The sequence below is a fragment of the Pogoniulus pusillus genome, chromosome 2 (assembly GCF_015220805.1).
Source record: "Pogoniulus pusillus isolate bPogPus1 chromosome 2, bPogPus1.pri, whole genome shotgun sequence".
Lineage (NCBI taxonomy): Eukaryota > Metazoa > Chordata > Aves > Piciformes > Lybiidae > Pogoniulus > Pogoniulus pusillus.
In genome coordinates, this window is record NC_087265.1 from 34,248,880 (window position 1) to 34,269,928 (window position 21,049).

Here is a 21,049-nt window from a genome sequence, read left to right on the forward strand (position 1 = left end):
TACTTTTGCATCACAAATACAGCTCCTGCTGAGTGCCAGGGATTTGAGAAATGCTGTCAATTCTCTCCAGCTATTAAACAGCACATAAAAAAATTATGAGAGGAGCACGAGCTCTTGAAGAATGGAAAATGCTTATGCAGCTTTCATTTGCCTTTTGATTGCAAAAAGATTCCCCATCTACACAGGTAGGTACTCTTGTTTCTAGAAGACCAAGTGCAGAGGGATAGTGAACGTCAGATAAAGAGCTAAGCTGCATTTGTTTTCTGCTTATGTTCAGCATCTCTCCTTAGAAGTTCAGCATCTCTCTCATTTCCTGGGCACATGATGATGATGCTCTGTGACAAGGGTAGCGATTGAGGTAACAAACATCTCATCCAGCTTCGCCAGGCTCACTGCTCCCCAGACTTTTGGTTTACATCCTAAGGCAACTCTGAAGGGTGCCTGTCTCTGTGGAAGCTCCAAGGCCACACCTATATGTCCCAGGGCCTTGTTGCAAACTCCTGCTGTGGATTCATGCACAATCACTTGCTCCTCAGACAGTGGACCACATTCATGCCCTATTTCTGTAACGGAGAGGCACTGCTTTTCTTCCCTCTTGTCTCATGTCCTTCTCTTAGTCATGCTTTCTCCTGGCCAAGTATCTCAGTTCAGATGCTTTTTGGGCTCTCTGTCTGCATTGCTGAGCCGGGGACACCTTACTCACAGCTGGAAAGTCTGAGGAGCTCTTCTAGGGAGGCTCTGCGGGTGGCTATGGTTTGTATCAGATGTCTTGCTCTCCTCTCTGTGGAAAGTCAGGGAAAACACCTTCAAGTCTGCCCTTATAAAGGCAGTTATTGTAGCAGCTCAAGAAGCATTTCTTAATGGCACACTGCAGTACTCGGCATGAATCATCCCTGAAGGAAGAGAACGGAGCACAGACGAGCTCCTGGGTTACACACCTACTGCTAGGGCTGCCCAGCCAGCAGGATGCACTTCTGCCAGCAAAAGCTGGTGGGAAACAAGGGCTTCACACACCCCAGAGTCAGACCACGGCAAATGCACGAATGCAGAAGACACCTGCAGAAAGCTGCCTTTGACTTTAGGCTGGTTTAGAGCTTTTTAACTAAAAAAGCAGGCAACAGGAGGGATTTTTCCTGTTTCCATGCGCTTTAATTCCCACCAACTGTGCTGGTTTTTCCCTTCACCAAAGGGGGAAGAAAATGCAAACCCAACAAAATCTGTCTGTTTTCAAGCCTCAGTTCTGCTTATCAGCTTTACCCATGAGAAAACAAAAAAAGTCCCCTTTAAATTCAATTTTGACCAGAAGCAAGACAGGCTTAAACAGAGCCTTGTGAGGAGCTGGAAGACAGAGACCAGCAGGACTTTTTCATCAGCGCCCAGCACTGTGTTGAGCTGCCTCCTCTCTCCCCACTCTTGTCTGCTGCCCAGGCAGGATGGCAGAAGCCCTCACTGAGTATTTGAGCTAAAGTCAATCCTGTCGTGCCAGACCCATTTTTTTTTGTCTTCCATTTCTGGTTGTATTTACTTCCCTCTTTGCAGTCTCAATTTTTATGCTTATGTTACAGGGAAGGTTAAAAATGCTTCTTGCCTGCAGGCCTGACTTGTTAAACTTCAGATGTTCTCCAGATGTTCAGTGAGGTAGTTTATGTAACAACAGAATTTGGGCCACATTTTTCTGATTTTCTCTGACTAAGTTCTCCTATTTTGATGCAACACTGATTCACAGCCCTTCATGGGAAGATGATGCCTGTGGAAGGTGAGGATTGCTGGGGCCACTTTACTCCTAGAACATGTGTCGTAGAACCTGTGGGGGGAAAAAGGGCAATGGGACAGGCTGTGACAGTACTGTGGGACTGTCATCCTGAAAAACAGAGCAAAAAAACTGATGTAAGAGAGGTAAAGTGGTAACCAAGAGAGAAATGCAGGTGGCACCAAGTTAGGTGGCAGTGTTGATTAGAATGAGGGTAGGGAGGCTCTTCAGAGGGACTTGGATAGGGTAGATCAATGGGCCAACATTAATGGGATGAGTTTCAACAAGGCCAAATGTCAGGTCCTGCACTTGGGTCACAACAACCCTAGCTTGGTGTCAACTGCAGACTTACTGATGCTGGACTCAATCCCCTCGTCCAGATCATCAATAAAGATACTGAACAGGACTGGGCCCAGCACTGATCCCTAGGGAGCACCACTAGTGCCTGGCTGCCAACTGGATGTGGCACCATTCACCACCACTCTCTGGGCCTGGCTCTCCAGCCACTTCTTGACCCATATCAGAGTGAATCTGTCCAAGCCATGAGCTGCCAGCTTTGCCAGGAGCTTGTTGTGGCAGGCAGTGTCAAAGGCTTTGCTGAAGTCCAGGTAGACTACATCCACAGCCTGCCCCACATTCATCAGACAGGTAACCTGATCAGGTTGGTGAGGCAGGACCTGCTCTTTCTAAAGCCATGCTGTCTGGGCCTGATTCCTTGGCCATCCTGTAGGTGCTTTGTGATGGCACTCAAGATGACCTGTTCCATGCACTTGCCTGGCACTGAGGTCAGGATGACAGGTCTGCAGTTTTACGGTTCCTCCTTCCAACCCTTCTTGTGGATGGGCATCATATTGGCAGCTTCCAGTCTCTGGGGACCTCTCCAGTGAGCCAGGACTGTTGATAAATGATGGAGTGGCTCAGCCAGCTCATCTACCAGCTCTTTCTGCACTCTAGGATGGATCCTGTCTGGTCCCATGGACTTGTGAGGATCCAAGGGGCTCAGTAAGTCCCTTACTACTTCTTCCTCCTGGATCACAGGGATATTCTACTGGTCCCTGACTCCATCTGCCAGCTCAGGAGACCGGTTGCCCTGGAGGCAGTCTGTCCCACTGTTGAAGATTGAGGCAAAGAAGGTGTGTAGAGTAGGGTTAAAAGTTGGACTTGGTGATCCTGAGGGTCTTTTCCAACCTGGATATTTCTGTGTGATTCTGTGTGAAATATCCTGCCCAGTTAGCTCTTTTAAATAAGAACATAAACCTGCTCTTCTTTAGAATCCCCAGAAGTCTAGGATGGCACTGCTCATCTCTTCAGACCTACTCAGCATTGTGGCTTCAGGTCTGGAGCAGGTTTTCATGTTAGTTTATTGCCCTGCTCGTTGTCTCTCTCCACGGACACCAAGTACAGCACAAGATCCTGTCCAGCACTGTGCAGCACACCTGTACAGCCCTGAGGTCTGAGTCATTTCTCTGCACTGCAGTGCTTGCTCCCACCACTGATGAGAAGGCACAGCACCACCATCAACAGTTTTCAAACTTACTTAAGAGCCTTTCCTCTGCCTATGGTTTTCCCAAGAAGCAGAGTCCCATTTTCTAGCCTCTCCTAGCTGTAACAGCAGAGTAAGTGTTGATGTGCCTCTCGCTATCCTGGGGTTTGCAATTTGTTTTAACTCTGTTATTCCCCAGTGTGTTTTAGTTTAAGCTTTGCATTGTTTTGTCCAACTGCATGCATCTCCCTCTCCTAAGAATCTGTGTGGTATTGGGAGAAAGAATCACAGTGCATGTGAGCTTGTAGGCAAGGAGCAAAAGAAAGCCTCTAACCCGTTCAGAATTACAAGGTTGACAGGCAGAAGTAATTCTGAGTAAACCCAAGACCATGGAGGAAGGCCATCCCCTCCCTCCCCCACCACACACAGTGTCATCATCATACTTCTCCAGGGGAAGGATTTGACATGCTGATGACCTCCATTGCACAGGGCAGGGGAACATCACCAAAGCATGTCTATGTCCTTTTAGTTTTAGCTGCTTCCTATCAATAACTAAGTCCTTCACATTACAGGCCCCTGTATAATGACTGGATTAAAAATGTTCTGTTCTGGCTCAGCCATTGTTAATTAGACCAACAATGAATGTTTATACCTACACATAACAGCATCTTCTTCAGTTGCCCATAGCTAAGCCCACATGCAGCAAGCATGCTCTGCCAGTGTTTTTCCCCTCAAAATTTGTCCTCACTGTCTGTCAGGGGATCTGGGTGGGTCCACAATGTCTGCTTTCCATGGTTTCCTGCAGAAAGTAGATGTTGCAACAACCTAGCTCCTAGATTTCTCCCAGCAGGTTGTGGCAGAGCTCCTGGGACATGTGACCAGTGAGAAGTTTGGAGGACATGCATCCAGAGGGAGGCTGCAGTCAAGCTGGGCCAGCAGTTGCCCCGTCAAGAAGTTGTGAGGATCATTGATATACTTCTGAACAGAGCAGCAGGTACTATTTAGTTTCTATTTCTTTGGGGTTTCTTGTTTCTTTTAAACAGTTCCTTGCACCTGAGACGTGGAAACTACAGAGGTGCTCCCAGGAGCACCCTGCACCCTGAGACAAGAGTGATGACTGGGAATGTGTGAAATGCAGTATTGCTGCAGCCCTTCTCCCTGCCCACTCTCTCAGCTCCTGGACCGACACATTGCTGCAGACACACAGAGGAATCACTTGTCAGCTCTGAAGTACCTGCAAAAATCTTAGAGGCTAATGTCCATGCCCCTGAACCAAACAAAAATGCAGCTGGGGTATCTCTTCTTGATGACAGCATGACGAAAGTGAAAACAGAATGAAATGGCAGAAGCTGGAGGCAATGCAGGCACATTCTACCCCTTACATCATGCTTCTGGGGAAAATACTTGATTCTTTTTAATTTGCTTTTGGCTCTTGGTGCCTCCACCTCCAATGGTCTTGGGAGGTAAAGTGTTCCTTGAAATGAGATGAGTTTTCTGGTGAGGGGAAAAATCATGCAAGAAACTTTGGGAGCCATCTATTTTACTGCTTTGTCTGATTTGACTGTACAAAGCATACACTGTAGCAGCCCAGGCATTGCCACTGTCTTAAGCTGTTGTCTAAAGACTGTTTTTCTTGTCACAATCCTCTAGCTAAATGAAAGATGCTTCCTCATCAAACTTAGGCTTCTTTAATCACTAAAGAAGCAGCAAGAAATAAGGCAGGAAGGGGTCATTAGGCCAGTTTTCTACCTTAAAAGTGTGTTTTACCCCACAGGCTGCATATTTGTTCCCCTGTCAGGTGGGGTTTTGTCCATTGCTAAAGAGCTCTGAGCACAATGGCTTTACTTCAGTGGCAGTTTGCTTTAGTGCAGATCACTGCTGCTGTTTACAGTGCTGATGCTGCTGCTTCTGGAGACTATGTCCTGGTGTCCAGTATAAGTACCTCTTGCTGCTATTCAGCCTCTTGCCTCTTGTTATCTCCACTGTGGACATAGAGATCATACTCCTCCTCACCTTACAGAGTTCTTTATCAGCTTGTGTTTTCTCTTTTCTCTCACAATTCTTGTTCTCAATTCTAGAAACCTGTGAGAGCACTCAAAGCTAAGGCTATGGTAAAAAGTCCAGAGGTCTGTTCTTGCCTGTGTCACCTATGGAGGAAGAAGGTCCTTGTAGCAGACATCTTCATCACAGCAGCAGTCTGGAAAAACATCTCCAAACTAGTAAGTGATCTGGTGGCAGTGGGAATCTCCTTACTTCTTGGTCCTGGGCCTGTTTGGGGTTGTTTTAATGAGCTATTGAACAGTCTGCATGGCCAACCTTTCTTTTCTGGTTAGTTATAGAGTGACTCTTTAAATTTGAGATCTCTTCCTACCATAAATGTATTGTAGAGGCAGGGTAAAGGCTTTTTGAGCTCTCATGCAGCAGAGGCTGAGGGAGCTGGGATTGTTTAGCCTGGAGAAGAGGAGGCTCAGGGGTGACCTTATTGCTGTCTACAACTACCTGAGGGGTGGTTGTGGCCAGGAGGAGGTTGCTCTCTTCTCTCAGGTGGCCAGCACCAGAACGAGAGGACACAGCCTCAGGCTGCACCAGGGGAGATTTAGGCTCGAGGTGAGGAGAAAGTTCTTCACTGAGAGAGTCATTGGACACTGGAATGGGCTGCCCGGGGAGGTGGTGGAGTCGCCGTCCCTGGAGCTGTTCAAGGCAAGGTTGGACGTGGCACTTGGTGCCATGGTCTAGCCTTGAGCTCTGTGGTAAAGGGTTGGACTTGATGATCTGTGAGGTCTCTTCCAACCCTGGTGATACTGTGATACTGTGATTAATAACCCAGACTAGGCTTCTGGCAAGAGACCTTCAAGAGATTTGTTTTGCACAGTTGTCTGAGAGACTAGGAAGGGATGAAGGCACAAGTGTTATACAGGCAGGTTTGAAGCAACCTTTGTGGAAGACAAGCTCTGGTTTATGTGAGGATGAGTACAACACACTCAGAGTTACCCATCTTTGGCAACAGTCCTACGCTAGACAGCAGCAAATCATTTTTTAAGCTGAAAATTTAAATCTGACCTGTTATCCTGGAAAATATGGGCACCAGCAAGCTCCTAGTCACACAGACAAGGCCAGGAGACACTTGACAAGAGGAAATAAACAACATCCTTCCACAAAATCAAACTGCAGAGGAGAGACAACCTGCCAGCCCTTGCGGTACCTGCGTCCTTCAGATGTGCACTGCAATGTGCAGGCAAGTCTGGCTGCTGCAGCAGCACACAGGGGTGGTGAAACCCAGAAGCCGAGGATCAAAAGCCATCTTTGCACTTCCTGAGTCACTTAGTTTCCAACTGGCCAGCCTGATGTTTCAGCTCTGCAATGACCCATGTCTCCCAATGCTTCCCTCAGGGTTGAGTCTGCTGCTGGGGCTGTGTCCCATGGGGGAAGGAGTGTAGGCTGCTGTGGCATGGAGCCATCACTGCCTATGGACCCCAAAGCCTCTGCAAAGAATGAACTCTGCATGGAACAAAGCAAAATAGCCACATCTTCAACTTCTCAGTACTCTGACCTCTCAGGGAGCTGTGACATCAAATACCAAAGCAGACTTACATGTTTGATAGACCAGCTGGGGCAGGCACCAGTAGCTACCTGCCTCAGCCTCATCCAGCATCTCTGGTTGAAGGGCAGAGTTCCTTATCTTATCAAACCTAATCCTTCAGGCTTCTGTCCTGGAAAAACCTGTTCTTCATTGGGATGATCAGGATCATCCCTGCTAGTGTTTCATTTTTCCTTTAGCTGAGAATGCTCTCTGTTGGCTGCCAGGCTGAAAATTGCTTGAAGTAGGTAGTTTTGTTGTTAATGGCTCTGATGTTCCCTCCAGCTTTCCAGAAACAAGCTTTTCTTGTGTTAGAACTGGGAGATTATCTTCTACTGGCATCTTAAACCCCAGATACTGCTGTAAGCCAGAAAGGGATTTCTATGGTGTCACAAATAGATCTCTGCAGTCAGAGTGAAACAAATCAGAAATCATATGCCTAGCTCCTGTGTGACCTTGTACTGCATCCAAGGCATATCCATCTATTAGCCTGGCAGTAGAAGGTCCTTGTCCATGGAAGTCAGCCAGCAGTTGCAAGACTTGTCTTGCAATAGATACTGCAGGCAAGCAAGGAGCCTGCAACCACTTTTGCTCTGCTGATACTACCCCAGTCCTGGCCTGGGGCAGCTGGTGGAGAAAGACACTGGAAGGACACACGACAGACAGTGTCTGCAGGGGTCTGGAGCACCCTGTTTTGAAAGCAAGCTTTTCTAGGAGGCACAAACTTGATGTAGTGTGATCCTGAAGGTCCTAAGCAGAACCCTGAATCAGAATCCTAGAATCATAAAGCTGTAAAGGTTGGAAGAAACCTTTGAGATCACCGAGTCCAACCAAGCTCACTTAGAGCTTACAATCTCACCACTACTGTTAAGTTACAACCACTCAACCACATCCCTCAGCACCACATCCACAAGTTTTTAGATACTTCCAGACATGGTGACTCCAGCACTTCCCTGGGCAGCCTGTTCCAATGCTTGATAACTGTTTTGGTGAAGAAATTTCTCCTATCACACAACCTGAACCACCCCTAGCACAAACTGAAGCCCTTTTCTCTTGCCCTGTCACTTGCTTTCCCTAAAGTTTTTCTCTTTGTCTTTTACTTCTGCCCCAACAAGCAAATCATCTACCCCTCAATTAGCATTTTTTCATGGCTTTGAAGAAAAGAAACAGGGCAGAAGTAAGCGTAGAAGGTCAGCACCTAGATCCCACAGTTCTTTCACTGCTCCACAAGCACAGACAAAAGGCATGTCAGACCCTGCCTCATGCTTCTTCCCTGGTTCTGTTCTAGAAAGCAATTCAGACCTCCAGAAACAGGTCTTAAAGGGCTTGCCTGTGACTTCTGAAATCCCTCTCTTGCCCTGAAAGAACTCACACCTTCAGGAGGCACAAAACATTTGCTGCTCCTTGCTTGTTTTCTACATTCAGCCTGCAGAGCATTTGTGAGGCCTCTGGACTTTTGTCAGTCCCTCTGGTGACAAAACTATCCCTGCATATAGAATTATGGCTCGGATCATGTGAGAGCTACACACAGTTACATGTAGTATTTTCCACAGAACCTGAAGGACTTGAGAGTTTTCACTGGCAGCTTGTAAAACCAGCTTGTTGCTTTTCTAGGGCAGAGCTGCTCGGATAAGGCTGGGGCCACGAGGAGCAGCCTGAAGCTTTTTCTGGCTGGGAGAGCCTAGTGTGGAAGTGCTGGGCACAAACTTAATAGGATGCAGCTGAGGGCAGCTGGATGAGTCCCATCTGGAGCTCTGCAGTTCCTTTGAAAAGTGTGTCAAAAGGGATCTGGCACTGGGAGGGGGAGGGGGGAACTAGAACATGTGGCAGATAACTGCACTCAAAACCAGGCATCCCAACAACAGCTTAGGGTGCAACCTGAAGGGCCATCCCTGGAGCACAATCAGGTCCTGCTGGAAGTGTCACTTATACCTGGTAAAGCAAGGCAGGAGCAGAGCACTCTTGCATTAAATTCCCTCTGCAGCACCCCTGCATCTCACAGGTCCCATTCTGTCAGGGATGAGTTTTGGAAGACCATGAATTCTCCAAGGGGCAGGAGGAGGACTGGATGGAAAGATGACAATATCACTCTGAGGCTTTGTCATTGGAATGGGCTGCCCAGGGAGGTGGTGGAGTCACCATCCCTGGAGGTGTTCAAGAAAAGCCTGGATGAGACACTTACTGCCATGGTCTAGTTGACTGGATAGGGCTGGCGGGTAGGTTGGCCTGGATAATCTTGGAGGTCTCTTCCAACCTGGTTGATTCTATGATTCTTTTACTTGGTCAAGGGTCTCAGGGTCCCTGTGCTCTGCATTTTCAGTAGATGTGTCACTGTCTAGCCCACGCTGTCCTCTTGCTATGCAAGCTGGAAATCTGGCTGGCTCATTTGCAAGTGGGCGGGAGCTGGGAATTCAGTGCTATCAAACCCAGTCTGAAGGGCCTCACTCTTCACAGTCACCAGGGAATTTGGGGTTTCCTGCAAATTCAAGCCACTTGAGTTCACACTGTTGCTGTGTGGTTAATGCAGGGCCTGGGAAGCCCCACATGCACATGGCAAGAGGGCAGGACAGGAAATACTCTGCTGGGAGATGCTGCACAACTGACTGGTGAGTCAACTGCGGTGCTTCTTATGCAGAATGCAGGCAATGCCACATCTCAAGAGCTGACTCATCCAGCTGCTGTGTGTTTTGGTAGACCCAGTCTGGCTCCTAGACCATTACCACTCAAGTTTGGGAAGCAGAAAGTGTGCTATGTAGGATGTTTTTCTGTATTCTCCTTAGTGTAGGGAAAGAAATTTGCAGAAGGCAATTTGATGTGAGGCACTGTAAGACCTCAGCATTTGGCCTGCGTAGCAAAGACAGAACCCCCCCTGTATGGGGTCAAGAAGGCACCATGCAGTTCAAGTGCTTCTGCTTTGAAATTAGAAAATCAGTCTCTAGGTGTCCTGTGCATGGTATATGAGCAATGCCAGGAGATACTGAAAACTCCGATTGATCAAAGTGTCAAAGATGTCTCTTGTGCAAGTGAAAGCCCCAAGAGTCCCTTTAATTCATTAAAACATTTGAAATACAGTCTTATGTGATAAAAAAATCATTTGGTGAGTAGGAGCCTGATAGTTTTCACTTCTATGGTGAGAGAAAATTAGTAAGCAGGCAATTTTAATAAGGTGATGTAAGGAACTCACTGCTGAATTGAAGATATTTTTTCTATCTGAATATTTCAGTTCCTCCTCTTTCCCATGTTTTCTACCAGAATTAGGTCTATGTCATGAAGTAGATATCAGTCCTGGCTTTAAAGATACCCAACATGATGTGATGAGATCTGTAACTGAACATAAGTCAGTGATGCACATTAGCAACCAAGAAGGCAAATACCATCTTGGGCCACAACAGGATGAGTGTTACTGGGCAGGTCAAAGGAGGTGATCCCCTTGCTCAGCACTGGAGTGCTGTGTCCAGTGAGGAGCTACCCAGGTCAAGAGAGAGAGACTGACATATTCAAGAAGGTCCAATGAAAGGCCATCAAGATGATGATGCAAAGCCCTTGACACTGTCTGCCATGACAGGCTCCTGGCAAAGCTGGCAGCTCATGGCTTGGACAGATACACTCTGCTATGGGTCAAGAACTGGCTGGAGGGCTGGGTCCAGAGAGGAGATGGTGAATGGTGCCACATCCAGTTGGCAGCCAGCCACTAGTGGTGTCCTCTAGGGATCAGTGCTGGGCCCAGTCTTGTTCAATATCTATATTGATCATCTGGATGAGGGGATTGAGTCCATCATCAGTAAGTTTGCAGATGACACCAAGCTAGGAGCAGGTGTGGATCTGTTGGAGGGTAGGAGAGCCCTGCAGAGGGACCTGGACAGGCTGGATGGGTGAGGAGAGGCCAATGGGATGATATTGAGCAAGGCCAAGTGCAGGGTTCTACATTTTGGCCACAACAACCCCAAGCAGCACTACAGGCTGGGGACAGAGTGGCTGGAGAGGAGCCAGGAAGAAAGGGACCTGGGGATACTGGCAGATAGTAGCTGAAGATGAGCCAGCAATGTGCCCAGGTGGCCAAGAGAGCCAATGGCATCCTGGCCTGCATCAGGAACAGTGTGGCCAGTAGGACAAGGGAGGTTATTCTGTCCCTGTACTCAGCACTGGTCAGGCCACACCTTGAGTACAGGTGGGGGTTGGTCTCTTGTCCCAGGCAACCAGCAACAGAACAAGGGGACACAGTCTCAAGTTGTGTCAGGGGAGATCTAGGCTGGATGTTAGGAGGAAGTTCTTCCCAAAGAGAGTGATTTCCCATTGGAATGGGCTGCCCAGGGAGGTGGTGGAGTTGCTGTGCCTGGAGGTGTTCAAGAAAAGACTGGATGAGGCACTTAGTGCCATGGTCTAGTTGATTGGACAGGGCTGGGTGCTAGGTTGGACTGGATGATCTTGGAGGTCTCTTCCAACTTGGTTGATTCTATGATTCTATGAAGGACTTGAAGCATCTCTCACATAGGAACCAGCTGGAAGAGTTGGGACTATTCCGACTGGAGAAGCCTCAGGAGATCTTATCCATGTGTATGAATATCTGACAAGAAGTAATAAAGAAGTGGTGCCCAGTGACAGGACAAGAGGCAACAGGCATGAACAGAGACACTTGATATTTCACCTGAACACACCTCACCACTGTGAAGGTGGTCAGACATCGAAACTGGCTGTCCAGAGGTGCTGTGTTGTCACTGGCTATGGAAGTACTCAAAATCCAACTGAACAGTGTCCTAGGCAGCCTGCTCTGATTGACACTGCTTGAGCCAGGGGTTGGACTGGATACTCTGCAGAGGTGCCTGCCAGCCTTGACCAGTCAGCTGTGACTCTGCTGGTCTCTGTTTCACTGGAGGCAACAGAAAGTCTCTCTGAGCTTCCCTGCAGAGTCCTCAGCTAATGAGACTTCCTGAGGAAAGCATTCCTCAATCCCAAGGCACTATGTGAGACACAGAAAAAATTAAAGAGGGATCTTCTCCCCTCTCAAGCTCATCACCTTGTCTCAGAAAGCCTGGAATAAGGGGTTTGAGATCTGAAATGGCTCCAGACTTCTTGTTTAAAGGTAATCCTGATAGATTTGGGACCATCCTTGCTTCAGACCACCTGGAGCCAGGTTTCAGGAGCTGGACACCCTGTTCCTTAGTAGCTCTCAGCATCTTTGTATTTCTGGTCACCAAGTCATACCTAGGGGTAGTGGAGGAGTAGAAGAAAGGGGTAGCTGCATGGTTTTTGTCTGTGTGAAAGGGCAGCAGCTTACAGAAAGTATAGTATCTTGTGCTGATCTTGCTGCTTAGTCATACAGCAGTAACTCTGCTTGGCAGCTGGTCTTACCCCATGCCTTGGAAACGTTTCCATTTATGGCTGGGGTTTTTATTGCCCTTTGCCTCCTCTCATCACATCGATGGAAAGCCTCCAAAAGGGGAGGCCATAGTTTTACATTGAGACAACCCCATTGAGTGCATTCATACCTTCCATTTCAAGTCTCTCTCTCACAGAAGCACAGGGTGCTCAAAGGGATTCATTAGGCATCATTGTGGCCAGAGTGGGTGCTGCGCCTGTCTGGTGGCAGAGGCACAGATCTCACTGAGGTTGTCAATATTTTCCTTGCCTAGGGCTGAGATATGCTGTGAAGGAGAAAGCTGCATCCATTTGACCTGGTTGTCCCTGCCTGCAGCTGGGTGCCAGGGGCGCCAGATAAGGGGCGGCCATGTGAGCAGGCAGTGCTAGAGACCCTTGGGGCTGAGCCCCTTCTTATCCCAGAGCTTTAGCTCCTGTATCTTTGTGGGCCACAGAAAGAGAGGATCAAGTTAGAGAGGCATGTGGGATCCGGGTTCCCTCCATGCGTTGCAGATGTGCAGGTTTACAATGCACTGTGCTTCAGCAAGCCTATGGATAAAAGTATTCTTGGCTTAGGAAGAGCTTTAGGGCAGATAAAGCAGATTTGTGGCCTGAGCTAGAAAAGAGCTGTGCCTGCTGCAAGCTCATTGCCACGTCTGGAGCTGGAGCTTCTAGGGGAACAGCACTAGGATGCTGCACTCCCATCTTGTTCTCACACCATGTCTGGCTTGCTGGTTCCCCATCTCCTGCTCACATGAGTAATACAAAGGTGTGGGCTGAGAAAAAATGAGGGGAAAAAATCCTCTTCCAGGGCATTAGACTGGAAAAAAATAGCTCATCTTGCATCCAAGGCCAGATTTCTGCATGGTGATGAAGAGCCCGTGCTTCGTGCTCCCACTCGGTGTGCTCTTGTGGAAACAAAGCACATCCCTCAGTGAAACATGGGCTGTCAGCCAGAGGTGGCTGCAGGTGGAGTGGGGCTTCCCTGCTGTCCTCAGCAAGGCAGAAAGGCTGCGAAGCCTGAAGCGCTGATCTGGCAGCCACCTCTTCATCAGGTGTGAGTAATGGCCTCAAGTCTGAATTGTTTCCTTTTGGAGGCTTGGTTGGATTCTGGGTGTAGAAACATGTGATTTCTGAAGAAACCTTCTGAACACAAAACATTGATTTACCTGGAAAAAAAGAAAATCCTAATCTTTGTCAGAGCCAGTTCCTCCAGTCAAAGCACTGAGCTCTGTTGAGCAGGGAGCCAGCATGGGAAGAAGTTGTTATTGTCCAGACTTTCTGATGAAATCCTCCTTAGAGCTCTTGGCTTTCTGGCAGGTATTATGACAAGGCTTCAGGAGCAGAAGATAAGAGCCATTTTTTTAAGATAAGAGCCATTTAAAACCATCAGGTCATGGCACAGCATCCCTCATCCTCTGTCTGGAGAGTATGTGCATCAGCCCTTCCTCAAGAGCTTGAATCTTACCTTTCAGGAGTAGGGAAAAGAATGGGAGAGAAGCTCAGAGACTGTGACTCCATAGCACTTTCTCCAGATGAGAAGTCAGACCTAGGATGGGTCTTCAAATCATAAATCATAGAATCATAGAATCAACCAGGTTGGAAGAGACCTCCAAGGTCATCCAGTCCAACCTAGCACCCAGCCCTAGCCAGTCAACCAGACCATGGCACTAAGTGCCTCATCCAGGCTTTTACTGAACACCTCCAGGGACGGTGCCTCCACCACCTCCCTGGGCAGCCCATTCCAATGCCAATCACTCTCTCTGGGAAGAACTTCCTCCTAACACCCAGCCTATACTTTCCCCAGCACAACTTGAGACTGTGTCCCTTTGTTCTATTGCTGGTTGCCTGGCAGAAGAGGCCACCCCCCACCTGACTACAGCCTCCCTTCAGGTAGTTGTAGACAGCAATGAGGTCACCCCTGAGCCTCCTCTTCTCCAGGCTAAACAACCCCAGCTCCCTCAGCCTCTCCTCACAGGATATGTGTTCCAGGCCTTTCACCAGCTTTGCCACCCTTCTCTGGACACTTTCCAGCACCTCAACAAGCCCTTGCCCTAGTGGCCCGAGTTTGGGACCTTCACCATGTGCAGGATCCAGACACACTACTCCAGCATCTGTATTGAAGCTTGCTGAGTGCCAAAGCTCAGGAACCATCATGTGCTGCTCCACAGCAAGGGTGCCCAGGGCTCACCTGCTGGAACAGGATAAAAAAATCCAACTGATTAGCTTAGGGATTGCAAAGGGCTGCTAATAGGAGTGCTAGCGTGGTCTCCTGGTTGGGAGCCAGCACTGAAGCAGATGGAGAGTGGGGAGTGACTCTCCAGAGGGCAATCCCAACACTTGGGACAGGAAAATGGGGAGATGTTCCTGAAGTGGCTAGAGTGAAAGTGGGACATTGGAGCCTCTGGGATGAAGCTGATGGCTCATAAGAGTAGACTGCTGGATTCCACAGTGTCCTGTGCAGGGGAGAAAATCTTCAGGAAGTGGAGGGAGATGTGGAGTAGTGTATTAATCTTTCTGTTCCTGAATACCCTCATGGAGGGAGAGTAGGTGGAGCCTTCAGCAGATGAACATTCAAGCAGCTGCTATGTTCTGGGATGTCTGTTCCACATGGGCAGGTGATGGAGGTGTTCTTACAATGTAAAACCTGTATCCTGCTCTAGAGGGACAAGGAGTGGAGGTTGACATGAACATGTGTTTAAACTTGTAACCTTTGACTTCTCTGTACTTTGTAGGGTGAGGGGAGCTGTTTGGTATCCTGTCGATCCAAACTGCCTGGAAGGAAAGGTGGAATTTGTGGCCTCTGTGTGTGCCAAGGCTGTGATGATGTTACAAGATTCTGTAATGAAAGCATTTCTGATTCAGGACCTCTCTGGTCTGCTCTCTACTGCCCAGCACCAGCTCCTTGCTCTTGCTGCAGGCGGAGAGGAAGCTCACATGTTTCATCTGGTATCTACAGAACCTACAGACAAGGCTGCAGAGAAGCAGATGTAAACCTGGCACCTCCTGTGCTCTTATGCCTCTTCCCAAATTTTTCAAGAACAAGACCCTGGACCAGAGGCAAGCTTGCTGTTTGCTCACAGAGAAGAAATACGACAGAGGCTTTGCCAAAACCAGCTACTGGCTGCTGTCTCCTGTTGCCGGATGCTGCCAGCCCCCAGTCCTCCCCCAAAGAGACGTCTGTTCAGCAGCAGTCGAGCTGTGGTCTTTCAATGGGATCCATGTGTTCATGATGAAAGGTCTGGAGAACTTAATTGTCCCTGGTTTGGGGTTTTCTATCAGACTCTCCTACAATCTTCAATTATCTCCACTGCCCAGAAAGGATGTAGTAGGCTGATTTCCCTGCAGGGCTTCCAGCAGCTCCTGCGAGTTCTTCCTGCCCCATTTTACTTTTCAGACACTCTTCACCATTTCGCTCTGTGCTTGTCCTTGTGCCTCGTTGAGGGTGGGCTGTGCTAGATTGTATCTTGATTACAGGCACATCCCTTATCTTTTGTGCCTGACAGAGGTGTGCTGAGCAGAGAGAGGGTGCCGGTTCTGCCTTTATGAGGCAGCTAGGTGTGCACTCACCAGCGGGCTGGTTTTCAGGGTGCCTGATCTCATACACGCAGTTCAGTTGTTAAGCATTGTTAAGGCTCCTGGGAGCCTTACCACATTCACTGCCACGGGCTAGGGACAGGCACAAACAACTGACTTTGTGACTTCATGGCAGGGGACATTTTTAATAGGCTATACTAGTTATGCTGCTGTGTGAAGAGACACTTAAGTATGTAGCTTCAACCATTTGGGGAGCTTTTAAACTGCCAGAGATGTGCAGGGGAAATCTCAGTGTAAAATGAAAATCTGGTTTCTGTGCCCAAGAAAAGCATCACAGAAGAAACAAATAAACCAGGAGTTCTTGCTCATTCCTGCTTCTCTCTCTCTATTTTTGTCTTTGTAGATGGAAGCTGTCAGAGTCCAGATGGATGGGGGACAGAAGGGAGGGCAAAGACAGTGAGTACATGCCTGCACTTTCACCTCCCCGATGTCAATTTTGTTTATCACATGCTGAAGCTGGAAAATCTCAAGCCTCTTTGGACTGGAGATAAGCAGTGGAGTTCCACTGGCAATCTTAGTATAAACATAGGACTCATTGTGTATATGTGATCAAGATTATCTAATTCATGTTGGAGGTTGGGCTCACATTAATGCTCAAATAAAAAGATATGTCACACACCTGGGAAAAATATTTTAACTTCCTTGTGAGCCTGATCTCTTGGGCAGATTTAAGATGCCATCAAAAGAGAACCCAAGGAAAGATGGAATATTGCTCTTCTTCTGTGCCTCTGGATCGCTCACTTCCTCTGAAGAGTATTTGCTTGTCTTGGTTCAGAGGAGTTCCAGTTAATAATGCAGCATATATTTTGGTTCAGGCAATTCTGGGGGGGAGGGTGGTGCTACATTGGAGGAGGGCTGTTGAAACCTACTCAGATAAGAATCTTGTTCATTATCTGATTGCATATCTAGCAATATTACATTCCCTACATCATTAAACTCCTCTTCATATTTTGATGATACTTGGTGCAAATAACCATTTCCTTTGTTAATAGTAGTAGATTTGCCTGGCAGAAGAAGCAAGTTTTATTGTGATGTTGTGTTTGGCCAGGAGGAAGCTTTATTACCCAACTAAACATTTCCTGAGCATCAGTCTATAGCTGCAAATGAAACAGGGACCTCTAATGCTTTGTGTTAGAGCAGAAATTCAAGCATATATGTAAGGGAAAGGGAGGCGTTAAGTGTTGTGCCAAAGGCAGACGAGAAGTGTTCTGTTGGACGTGGCCCAGGGAGCTGGGCTGGAAAGCTGCACAGAGTTCTCTGGATTCACATCAAATACGTGAAAAGCAGCAGTTGTCAGGCAGTGGAACAGCTCTGCAACAAGAGGAACAGCAGCTGGGTGACTGCCCACCACATTCCTCAGCACAGGGGTACCCAGAGAGAGGAACTGTTCCCTGCAGCCTCTAGCTTGGAAAGCAAGTTCCAAGAGGGCCCAACACATAAAGTCAGTCCGTGGAGGACTGGGTAACTTGCTGGCTTTTGTTTGGTGACTTGGTGGTGGGCACAGACTTCAGAGATCTCTCTTGCTCCAGTTCAGAGGCACATCTGCATGGTTCTGTTATGCTGTCAGCAAGCCTTGAATTAGCTGAAAAATGCTGGGTTTGCAAGCTATTGTACAAATCATTCTGGCTGCAAATTCACTCCAAAGTTTGGTATTTATTTTTAATGTAACCTGTGACAAATCTGACCTGTACTATGCTCTGCCCTGGTGAGACCACACCTGGAATACTCTGTCCAGTTTTGGGGTCCCCAGTTCAAGAGAGACAGGGATCCCCTGGAAAGAGTCCAGCAGAGAGACACGAGGATGACTGAGGGGCTTGAGCGTCTCCTGTATGAAGAGAGACTGAGAGACCTGGGGCTGTTTAAGCTGGAGAAGAGAAGACTGAGAGGAGATCTTATCAGTGTATACAAATATCTGAGGGGTGGGTGTCAAGTGAAGGGGGCCAATCTCTTTTTGCTGGTCAGCAGCAATAAGACAAGGAGAAATGGCTACAAACTGGAACATAGAAGGTTTCATCTCAGCATGAGGAGAAACTTCTTTAGAGTGAGGGTGACGGAGCACTGGAACAGGCTACCCAGAGAGGTTGTGCAGTCTCCTCTGGAGTCTTTCAAATCCTGCCTGGATGCATTCCTGTGTGAACTATGCTAGGTGATCCTGACTTGGCAGGGAGATTGGTCTCAGTGATCTCTGGAGATCCCTTCCAACCTCTGAAGTTCTATGTTTCTGCAATTGAGGTCATGAAAGGGGTCAGAATAGAATCTCTTGCTCCAGAACTTGCTCCAGAACTCTTCCAGAGAGAATTTGGGGGCAATATCATCAGTGGGTAGCCAGATACAGTTCCTTACCACTGCAGAAACTCCAGAGCATTCTACTGTCCAGTCTTACTCACTGCCATTTACCTGTACAATGCCTTTTGCCCACCAATCCACTGATTCGTGCAAGCAGCAGTCAGATCACAGAGTCATTGACTGGAAAAGATCATGGAAGATTATCAAAACCAACCATTAACCAAACACTGCCAAGTCCGCCACTAAAACCTGTCTCTAAGCACCACATTTACACATTCTCTGAATGCTTCCAAGGGCACTGATTCCACCACCTCCCTAAGCAGCCTTGTTGGCCTTATTGCTGCCTGTATCTAAAAGGTCCTGTGGTTTGGGTATTTGCCTTTAATCTCTGTGAGATGGAATTTAGTTTTTGTTATGAAGTTAGGAAGAGACTAGAGAGTGTGCTAGTTTGAAGCAGGGTAGAATATTTTGGTGAGAAAAAGTAGATAATTGGCTGTGAAAGGAAAACAATTGTGATGTCTCCTTCCCTCACAGTCTTGCTGAGAGGTATGGGAACAAGAAAGTAAACATTAGATAACACTTTCGCCATTTTTCACTCACTCTGCTTCTGGCTTCGGACTGAGCTGCATCTCCCTAACCTCACTGCCACTAACCTTGCTCCTTAACATCTTGGCTGAACCTCTCTTCTTCCTTAGGACTGGGGTAAGGTTGAGAGGGGCAGGGGGAAGGTGCAAGGGTGGTTGAGAGCCCCTCCTGGGGACTCAGGTTTCTGGGAGGGGAGTTGTGTTTCTGTATTACTTTTAACTTGTATATTTCTGTCTATAACTGTATATATTGTAAATAGCTGCTTGTATATTGTGCTAGCTGTAAATAAATAGCTTCATTCATATTCCCAGAACTGGCTGAGTCTAGTTTGGGTACCTTCTAAAGTGTGGGGGGGCGGGGAACACCTAAACCACCAGAGAGAGAAAGTTTTTTGTTAGCTTTGTGCTTCTGGGAGCCAAGGCAAACCCCTTTCAGGTAGCGTTAGAGATACTACAACCAGTGCACCAGCACGGTGCTGTCCTGGCAGACCTTACCTGCTGACTTCAGTATTAACCTGGGCTCATATTTGGCTGCTACACTTGCAATGACAGCCAAGTTCATTTCTCAGGCCCTCCCACCACCTGCAGTTTTGTGGGGATTAAGGCTTTTCAAGAAGCTAAACTTAATGCTTTCTTTTGGTGAGTATCTTTAGCTACAATTTGTAACCTTGAAGTCACAGATTTTCATTTTGGATCTGGATCACTGATCTCTAAAGCCAGTAAGGAGTCTCTCATTGGCTTTGAGGGTGAGGGTGGTTTTCATATTTTCTTTCTAGTTCCATTTTAATAGTCCAGTGGGAAGTGGGAACTACTCATAATCTGTACTAAAGATTCAACTCCATACAAGAGTTGACACTGGAAACATTAGTTTAAGCCCCGAGGGCAGGACAAGCGTGGTCACAGAGACAAAACTGGGATTAAAGACAAGATTTGCATTTCAAATAAATCAGTTCGGTTGCTGAGCCCTAAGGTGTCCCTGCCAGACCATCAGACTCCTCAGGGAAGTCACTTCAACCAGGGCCAGCCTCTTCCCAGCCCAGCAGCCCACACTACTGTCCCCCCACATTCAATGGAAAGACTTCCCTTCTCCCTTTTCAGCCCCCTGTTTTCCCAGGAAAAGGCACTAATTAATTCCTTTCCTTTCTATTTATACCCATTAGTAATTGCAAAAATGTGGCCCAGTAGATTTATGGCTCAGTATAATGAATGTGTCTTGAGGGAGCATTATTCATACAGTTAGCTGAAATCTAACAGAGAAAGTCTCTATTTTATTTGTAACCTTAGCCAGAGTAATCCCTCCATGGGAAGGCAGCACCTCCCAGCTCCAGCAGTTCAAAAAGAGCAAATGTTTAGATAGAAGCTCATCAACAGAAGGAGGGAACTGAAGTGCCTTTCTTAGGTCTGTACATGGCGTCGAGGACTGCGGGTGGGGTAGGATGTGAGTAAGTTGGAAAACGCACAAGGTTTTGAGCCATCACTGCTGAAGAGGCTTGGGGAGGAGAATGAGGTTTCCTCTATAAACTATGTGGGTTTTTTTTTTTTTTCCTCTAAATTTCATGGAAACACCACTGCAAGTTTTTTCCTTCTCGTTTCTCTGGTGACACAAAAATAAAACAAAAGCAGCTAGGTCATTCTGCTCTCACTGTATTTCACCACGGAGCCCCAGAGACACAAACTGTGCTTTAACTTTTTCCCTACCCTAGCCTACGAGGCTAAAGATGGTTTGAAATATCCACAGAGGTAGCTGGGGATTATCCAGCACGTACTGCAGATCACAGAGGCATCAGCTGCCTCTCCTAGGTCCTGCCTCGCCAGAGAGCTTGGAATGAAATTGCTTCACCACGCAAAGGTCCTTCCCAATGAGTCAGCAATTTTGGGGACTCAGCCATCTTAACTGGCTGCGTGAAAAAAAAATGTGTTGCAAGAGAAGCAAGCGTCGGAAAGCAAGGGTTGTGAAAGTGGTCAAAGGAGAACCGTTCTGGGAGGGTTGCAGACTGCCCTTTCTCCACTTTTTCTGCCCTTTGTCCACCCATTCTTTACTTGTTAGGTTCACATTTGATCTCGTGTTGCTGCTACCTGGCACCTCGGGGATACCTTCAGCCAACCTCACTTCCCACAGTACTGAAATGCCTGAGGTGGCTTTTTCATACCCTGCATGGTGTGGAGGAGACCAAGAAATGGTGAACTGTCCCTGTTGGGGACAGAAGTGGTGAGCACTGTAGAAAAGCTAGCTCTAGACACCAAGCCTGGACTGAGCCGCTGAAGGTAAAATATTGACAAGTTCTTGAATATGGCCTCGATTTCAAAAGGATAAACTTCAAAAACCCAAATAAATGGTGCAGCAAGAGCAGCTTGGCACAGAAGCCCTAGAACATGGCATTTATTCAACACAGTATGCTCAAACCTATCCTGGAAAG